The sequence below is a fragment of the Canis lupus genome, chromosome 2, assembly GCF_011100685.1.
Source record: "Canis lupus familiaris isolate Mischka breed German Shepherd chromosome 2, alternate assembly UU_Cfam_GSD_1.0, whole genome shotgun sequence".
Taxonomy (NCBI): domain Eukaryota; kingdom Metazoa; phylum Chordata; class Mammalia; order Carnivora; family Canidae; genus Canis; species Canis lupus.
This window is the reverse complement of record NC_049223.1, coordinates 11,750,922-11,759,602: the sequence shown is the minus strand read 5'-3', so window position 1 is coordinate 11,759,602 and position 8,681 is coordinate 11,750,922.

Below are 8,681 nucleotides of genomic sequence, written 5' to 3'. Positions count from 1 at the left end.
TGATATCGTTGTTATTGTTATAGGCTAAGTTTGTTTGTGCAATTTGTTGATTTACAATGTAGTTTGAATTCAAAGACTCCTTAAGCCTCTTGTAGAAAAGCTAGGACATTGCTTATGAGAGTGTGAGATCCTAAGAATTGGAATGGGGAATTGGGGAGCATTTGGATGACTGCAAATGCCTCTAATCCCTGCTCCCAGCTTCCCTGGATAAAAGAAGTATCCCTTCCTCCTCTGATAAGCCTGATTCCACCTTGTCTGCAGATATGCAGTCATCTCACTTGTGTGTGCAAGTTTTCCTCATGCCTCATTCTGACCATCCTCATTGCATTCTGAACTATAAACAGATCTGTGAAAAGCAAATGGATATGCAAACAGGATTTGCAACTATTTGCTAAATCATACCAATAGAAAATGGGAAATATGTGTGGAAATAAAGAGCCTAGTTCAGGTAAGAAGAAATATAATTTTGAATTCAGTTGAAGATCTCTTTATTTTTGATCATTTAGAGAGGTTCTAACTAGTTGCTCAGTTTGACTCACTGACACCTAGACTTTATGGAGGCTTACATTAAATTAATTGGAGATACTAATAATGAAGAGGCAGAAGTTTAAGACTTAGGAATGTTTAAAAAAAAAAAAGACTTAGGAATGTTGGAGTGGATTGTTTGGTAACCAAGACCAAATGGTAACCAGTATAATTTTGGTGTGATTTGTTTATTCTTCTCCTATTCTATATGAAATGAGATAGCTTATACAACCATTTATAATAAAACATTTAGAAGTCTTTTGTTGAGGAGAACGTCAGCATTCATATGAAATGCTAAATGGTTGAACTATTCAGACCTCACATGAAGTGAAGATGATGGTATTTCAAAGTGATCCCGGCCAGTAACCAAACGTAATTGTTAGAGGCAAGGATAGCATGATTACTATAATGTTGTCATAATAGTCAGCAAAGCCAGGTACTTTAAAGTCCTTTGGTGGGCTAATGAAACTTGAGATCCATACCAATAATAGAGGTAGGCCACTTAGGAAAATCCTACATGGCTTGATATAAAAACAACAACAACAAAAACTCTTCTGGGTTAGGTGCCTATGCTGTTTGATGATAATGGTTTACTAGAAAATGGGAAATACCCAGATGCTGGTTCTAATCTGATATTAATTCCTGGGTATCCAGAAAATCACCATGGTTCTATCAGTCAGACATGGGGCATATGAAGGTTAAGTGATACATGGAACTTAGATCCAAGTCCACTTCCCAGTGGCTCATAGATTCTACAAGACCATTTTGTGGTTTTCTACTGATGAATGGGTAGTTGCAATAGATGTACCCACTAATTGGTAGTATCTTCACACTGATTCCCAATACATTAAATGAGTTCTATATGGGAGTGTGTCAGGGGGTCCTCAAAACCATCCCTAGGCTCAATTATTTGCTAGGGGACTCACAGGACTCAGCATATAGTTGTACCCATGGTAATGGTTTATTACAGTAAAAGGATACAGAGCAAGATCAACAAAGGGAAAGGATGCATGTAGCAATGTCTAGAGGAAACCAGGGGCATACTACCAGAGTCTTCTCCCAGTGGAGTCACACAGGACACACTTAACTACAGCAATGAGTTGTGACAATCAGGGGAGATCCTAAGATATTCAGCGCCTTGGATTTTTTTTTAAAGATTTTATTTATTAATTCATGAGAGACACATAGAAAGAGATACAGAGACATAGGCAGAGGGAGAAGCAGACTCCATGCAGGAAGCCGGATGTGGGACTTGATCCTGGGATCACACTCTGAGCCAAAGGCAGATGCTCAACCACTGAGCCACCCAGGCGTCCCAATGCCCTGGATATTTTTATTGGTGGTTGGTCATGTACATAGTTTCTGCCTGGCACATATTAAAATTCTAGACTCCAAGAAGGAAAGCAGGTGTTCAGCATAAACTATATTTTTGTTTGCACAACTTAGGTATAGTGAGCGACTCAATCAGAATGGTGGGAACTGGTAGTCCCAGATGCTGGCCAAGGGCCAACATTCAAAGTCCGTCTTTTGAAGGCTATCACCCAGTCCTGCTACCTCTTTCTTCATAGGTAGGAATAAACAAAAGGAAAACCCCCCTCCCCCAGGGAAATTGTGGAGATTGGTGCCACCATGGGCACAAATTCCTGTCAATAAGTTTGACCTGCCTTTTTGTCTTTTGCAAGAGTGGAAAATAATGGATGATTATTGAAAGTATAACTAGCTCAGGTATCTGATAACAATGCTCTTCCACATGCAGTATCTTTACTGAGCAAGTCAGCAAAGTTCTGTCTGTGGAAAATGCATTTATTTTCTCTATTCCAATAAGCAGAGAACTCTAGAAATATTTTGTTTTCAATTATGAGTGACAAAAATATGCCTTCACTGCTATACTTCAGAGCACGATCAAGTCACTTGCTCCCTGTCATGTATGGTCTGTAGATGCCAGGATTGTCTCATCATTGTACAGGACAGCATACTCATCATACTCATCTACTACAGACATGGCAATAATCTAACAGGATTTGGGGATGCCTGGGTGGCTCAGGGCTTGAGCATCTGCCTTCAGCTCAGGGCATGATACTGGGGTCCTGGGATCGAGTCCCACATCAGGCTCCCTGCAGGGAGCCTGCTTCTCCCTCTACCTATGTCTCTGTCTCTTTCTGTGTCTCTCATGAATAAATAAAATCTTAAAACAATCTGACAGAATTTGGTAAGCACAGGTTAGCAGATTTTTAAAATACTTTGGAAAGGTTCATATATGTCAGAGATTAGGTAATAAACCCCATAGGCATACAGAGTTCAAAAACATTGATGAAGTTACTTGTAGTAAAGAAAGAACTCTCAGAATGAGAAAAATTTTGTGTTGTTTTCCATATTATACCTCTAAGAAAGGTCTAGAAAACTTGGTTGGGTTATTTGAGTTTCAGATGCAAGCTATGTAAACCAAAACATGAAGCTGTGTGGTGCCCAATATGAGGCAGTGTTCTTGAGTTTGTTAAAACTTGAGAGTGATGTGGACATTTTGTCTGCTTGACAAGAGTATGTCTGACTTTGTCAGAGAATCACATTATCTGTCCTGATCATTTTGGAGTAAATCCAGCAAATAGGTATTCTTCCCTTGAGAAATAGCTTTGGGGACAGTTTAAGATTGAATTCCTGACCCTAGACTAACAACGACCCTGCAACTTAAGCCACCTGAAAAAAGTTGAATGTGATTTTTTAAAAAAGATTTTATTTATTTATTCATGAGAGAGGCAGAGACAGAGGCAGAGGAAGAAGCAGGCTCCTCGCAGGGAGCCCGACGTGGGACTCGATCCCAGGACCGCAGGATCATGCTCTGAGCAGAAGGTAGACGCTCAACTGCTGAGCCACCCAGGTGTCCCAAGTTGAATGTGATGCAATTTGAGTGTGCCCAGCAACAATTCATCATCCGGAGAAGCAGTATAAACAATACCAGAACTGAGTAGGGCCTGAAATCTCAGATAAGTGCCAAAAGCGGATGGCTCACGCTCTCAGGGTGTCTGTTCACAATGCTGTATCATTTAGATATATGTGTTTTTTTTTTTAATTTTCACCTTTCAAAAAATTAATTTTTATTTTCTGATTTTTAATTGAATGTAATTGTCAGCAGAGAAAGTCATCTGGGTAACACAGGGTCTATGAAATACATTGAAATTAGTTTTATGAACTAGTATTTTATTTCCATGTATTCCTGTTGGGTGCAGAATTTACAATATATCCTTTATTTAGGGTCTGTCAAAAACAGACTCCCTCAGTTTTTAATCATTTCAAAATTACTTTATCCCCTATCCTGAATAAACATTCAAGTCACCTGTAAGTCTAAGTTCATTGTGGTTTTTTTCTTATCACTATGAAAACATTATTCCATTATCTTACATTTGCTACCTATACCATTATCTTAGTTCTACTGTTGCTGTTGAAAAGCTATCAACCAGTCTGAATAATATTCCTTTGTAGTTATGTTTTGTCTCTCTAATTGATTTTAAGAACTTCATTTCTCTTTGGAATTCTTCAATTTAATTACAAAGTATTTATTAATATATTTTTAATTTATCCTGCACCCTGATTCATAGAATTCATGACTTTTTTCATTTCTGAAAATTTTTCATTTCAAATACTGCCTCTCCCTATTTTCTTTTATCTTCCCTATATGGTTACCTAGTCATGGGTCAGACTCTATCATTTATCTTGCAGTTTCTTAAACTATATTTCTCTCCTCATATTTGTATACATCTCTTTGTTGCATTTGTATATTTTCTCATAAATATCTTCCAATTCATTGAATTTGGTATGCACTTCTGGGTTGTTGTTGTGTTGTTTCCCTGTTTATACCATCTACATTGTTTTCATTTGAAATGGTTATGTTTTCCCTGGTAACTTTTACAAAATCATGCCTGGTCTTTTCTTCCTTGTGCTTATTTTTATATTTGATACATACATTTTTTAATACTAGTTATCACATGATACCAATGTATGAAATCTTTGGGTATTTAATTGAGCCCTTGTTCATTTGATTATTTATGATAGCTCTGAATCATAGAGATATGTTTGTCATTTGCCAGTTAATTTTTCACTGTGAACCTTTTTTTTTTTTTAAAGATTTTATTTAAGCCTGATGTGGGACTCGATCCCAGGTCTCCAGGATCACACCCTGGGCTGAAGGCAGGCACTAAACTGCTGAGCCACCCGGGCTGCCCTTCATGTGAGCCCTTATTTGGATGACCTTAATCTTTGGGAATCCTGACAGGGCCTTACAAAGGTTCCAGGAATTTTTTTCCCTAGCAAATTCTTCCTCTGGGTTTATGCAAAGGTATCAGTTCTAATTCCTTATCTTATGCAGACCTAAATTCTTTTGTTACCTGTCTCAGTTCCACTTTCAAGACTGGGGTTCTGGGTTGCTTTTATCTGTAGTACAGCTTCAGTCTTTCCTCACATTCTTGAATCTTCTTCTTTAGCATTAATTCTGGAATTGTTCTTTTTTTTTTTTTTTTTTTTTTTAGTTTAGTTTTTTTGTTTTTGCACCTTTGTTTGTTTGTTGTGATCTCACCACCATGAGATCAAGACCCGAACCGATATCAGGATTTGGACACTTAAGTGAGTCACCCAGGGGCCCCTAGAATTGTTCTGAAAATATTATTCAGGATGGCCATTTAGTAATAAACTCTGTTATATTGGCTTTACCTCCTCCCATCTCCCTTTCAATTCTTGGGATTTGTTTACATTTTGCAGCCTCAGGATGCAGTTATATATTATATATTTAAAAGCATTTTATATTCCACTTCCTTCCACATCTAATATTTTTATAGTTGAAAGTTGTCTCATATATTTTTATAAAAAATACAACTCACTGTTTTTTCCAAACTAAATGCAGCATGTGTACATTTTCATAAATATCTTATATCTCCTTTCTGAGGCTGTATGTTTTTAAAATCTGGACACTATCTTATTCTTCATTGTATCCCTCCTATCTTCCTGACCCCTTTTCCAGTGTCTAGCATAAACAGGTGTTCAGTCTTTAAAAGAGAGAGAGAGAGAGAGAGAGAGAAACAGTGTGTCTACTTGAAAATGAATTTGCTCTGTCACTTTTGAATATCTTGCTGTTTGGAATTCTCAGAGATTTTTTAATGCCTCATGAAAATTTTTGGCTATATACCTCAATTAAAATGATATGATCATTTTTTCCCCTGTCTTGGGTCATATCCGAGTTCCATCATTTAATACTTATGGGATCTTGGGCGATTGACTAATGATTTTTAAGACAGAAACAACAGCACATAATGTTTTGGACATAATGAGAAAATGTGTATGTAGTACCTAGCACAGTGTTAGAACATTGGCATCTATAAGGTGTTTTTCCTGTCCTCAAAAAACTGGGCAAAGAAAACCCTCGTTGCTATCAGTATCTATTTATTCCTGTCCTTTTTGGTACATGTAGAGAAAAAGTGATTCAGAAATTATCAATTGAAAATAATTTTATTTTTTGGTAACAGAATATAAATTTGTCTTATAAAATATTATGCCACTGGATTATGCTGATTTACTTTGGGTGATTCCAGTTCATTTCTTGTCTAAATGATGAATTCCACTTGAAACAGTATATGTTAATGTTATTTTTAGTAGGCAGAACCATTAATAAAGGAGTTTCCCAGCTGAAACGAGGCAATAAACAGCAGTGATGGCAACAAAATATGTGTTTTTTTTTTCTAAATGGAAAACAGTGAACATATCCAATGTTATGGGACCTGAATTCAGAATCAGGATATAAAACTGGAATGTTTTGGGGTTTTTGCATGTCTCTTTATGCTGTTGCTTTTTTCCCCCTCTTCCCCTCTAGTCTTCTTTCTTTTCCTCGTTCTTTATTCCTCTCTCATTTTTCACTCTCTTCTTCCTCTTCCTTCCTTCCTTCCTTCCTTCCTTCCTTCCTTCCTTCCTTCCTTCCTTCCTTCCTTCCTTCCTTCCTTCCTTCCTTCTTTCCTTCCTTCCTTCCTTCCTTCCTTCCTTCCTTCCTTCCTTCCTTCCTTCCTTCTTTCCTTCCCCCTTCCATAACTGGAGGCCATGTACCTCTCTCTCCCCTTGGGAAATGGAAAAACAACATTAAACACAAGAGTTGTTTATTTTTTATATACTGGTGTTTTAAAATTTCACGTCTTTATTTATATGTGCCTAGTCAAACTCAACATGATTGCAAATCTCTCATTAATTCCATTCAACTAGCAATTAATTCTTGAGCAACTACTATCTGCCAGGAACTGTGCTAGTAGCTGGGGATACAATAGTGGAAAAGATACTGTCCTGCTTTATTCTCACAGACTAGTGGAGGCATCACTGAAGCAAACAGACAATGACCATCCCAGAGCTACAGGTGCTGAGATGGCTGGGGACAGCAGTCTGTGAGAGCATCCAGGAGTGAAACTTAGCTCAGCCTTGGAGAAACAGCCAAGATTTAGAGAAAGTCCCTTAAGCTGAAAAATAAAGACAAAATAGTGTTAATTTTCTCTCTGGTGATTGGAGTGGGGAAGAGATCTCAGATCTGGAGTTAAGAGATGGTATGGTCAGAAAACTGCCAGCACAGTAATTTGGGAATATTATGGGGGAGAGCATGAGGGAAGGCATAGCAATGAATCTGGAAAGGCAAGCTGTGTTTGTAAGTCCTGCCAAGGAATATGACATCTATACTGATTTCAGAGGAAAATACGTAGGAAGACATTTGTGCTTTAAAATTATGACTGCAGGATGGGAAATGAGTGTGGGTGGCAGCAACATCTGGTTTGGGGTGTGGCTGAGATGAGAATCGATAGAGTCTTTACCTGAAATACAGAATGCAGACTAGATGGTTGATAGGTAGAGTGGGTGAGACTAGCCCACGAATATTGTATACTCTCTTGGCATCGAACGGGAGAAGGTACAGTTCATTGAAATATAGAACATGGGTAATAGCTGGTTGGGTGGGTAGGAGAAGGGAAGGAGAGTTTAGTTTTGGAGATTTAAGCTGCCTGTCCGTGTGGTGCGTGTACATGTGTGTGTGCTCATAGAAAAGGCTTGTAATAAAGATTTGAGGAAAATATCATATCAGGACTTCAGATACGGATTTAGGACAATGTATAGATTATGCTTAGAATCACAATAGTGAAGAAAAAGCCTAGAAAAAAAATGTATCATCTGAGCAGAAAGATTAACATGGAGCTATAAGGATAATCAACATTTAAGAGACACACAAAGGAGAAAGTAGATTAGGTATTAATATTTATTTATAAAACAAAGGTAAGGAGAAGAAATATTTTTGAAATTGGAGTAAAACACAGAGCAATGAAATGCCAGATTACATGGAGGGCTCAACAATAGGGCAACATGGTGGATTTTCCTCCCAGAATCCTGAATGTCTATACTTTAGACTTTAATGTATATATATTGTGGGTCTTTTTTTCTAGAATATGGGGAAGATCTTACTTTCCCAATATTTTTCTTAAATGTGCAGATGCATGCTTGTCCCTGATCTATGGTCCTGGATGTCTCTACCTTCCCTAATTACTTCCTATAGTCTCATCGGGTGTCTTGTTCCTTGCCATTATATTGCAGAAATAAAAGAGAGTAGTTGAAAAAGAACTTCGATGTGCCTTTAAGAAATCAAATATAAAAGAATATCTTCAATATTCAACTTCGTATAATTTCTATGGTTATGCAGCTTCATAGAATTTTATTATGAATACATCAGCGTGTCCTGAGCTTCAGTATACTGTTCATTCTGAATATGCATTCTGAAATCATGTTTCAGTTGTAGAAGTAGATTAAGATGAATTGACAAGAGGATCAGTGTGCTACAGAAGAAAGAACACTGCTCTCTGCAGTAGGAAATTTGAATTCTAGTTTCTAACACCAAATTAGTGTATTTTCTCATAAATACTCTTAACTTCTTTGGGCCTAAGTTATGTGATTTGTAAAACAGTGGCCTTTAATGTCCCTTCCACTTTTAAAATCCTGTGGTTCTCTGGGCACCTGGGAGGCTCAGTCAGTTAAACATCTGCTTTCAGTTCAGGTCATGATTCCAGAGTCCTGGGATCAAGCCCCAAGTAGGGCTTCCTGCCCAGCAAGGAGTCTGCTTTCCCCCTCTACCTCTGTCCCTCCCCCTCTCACCCCAT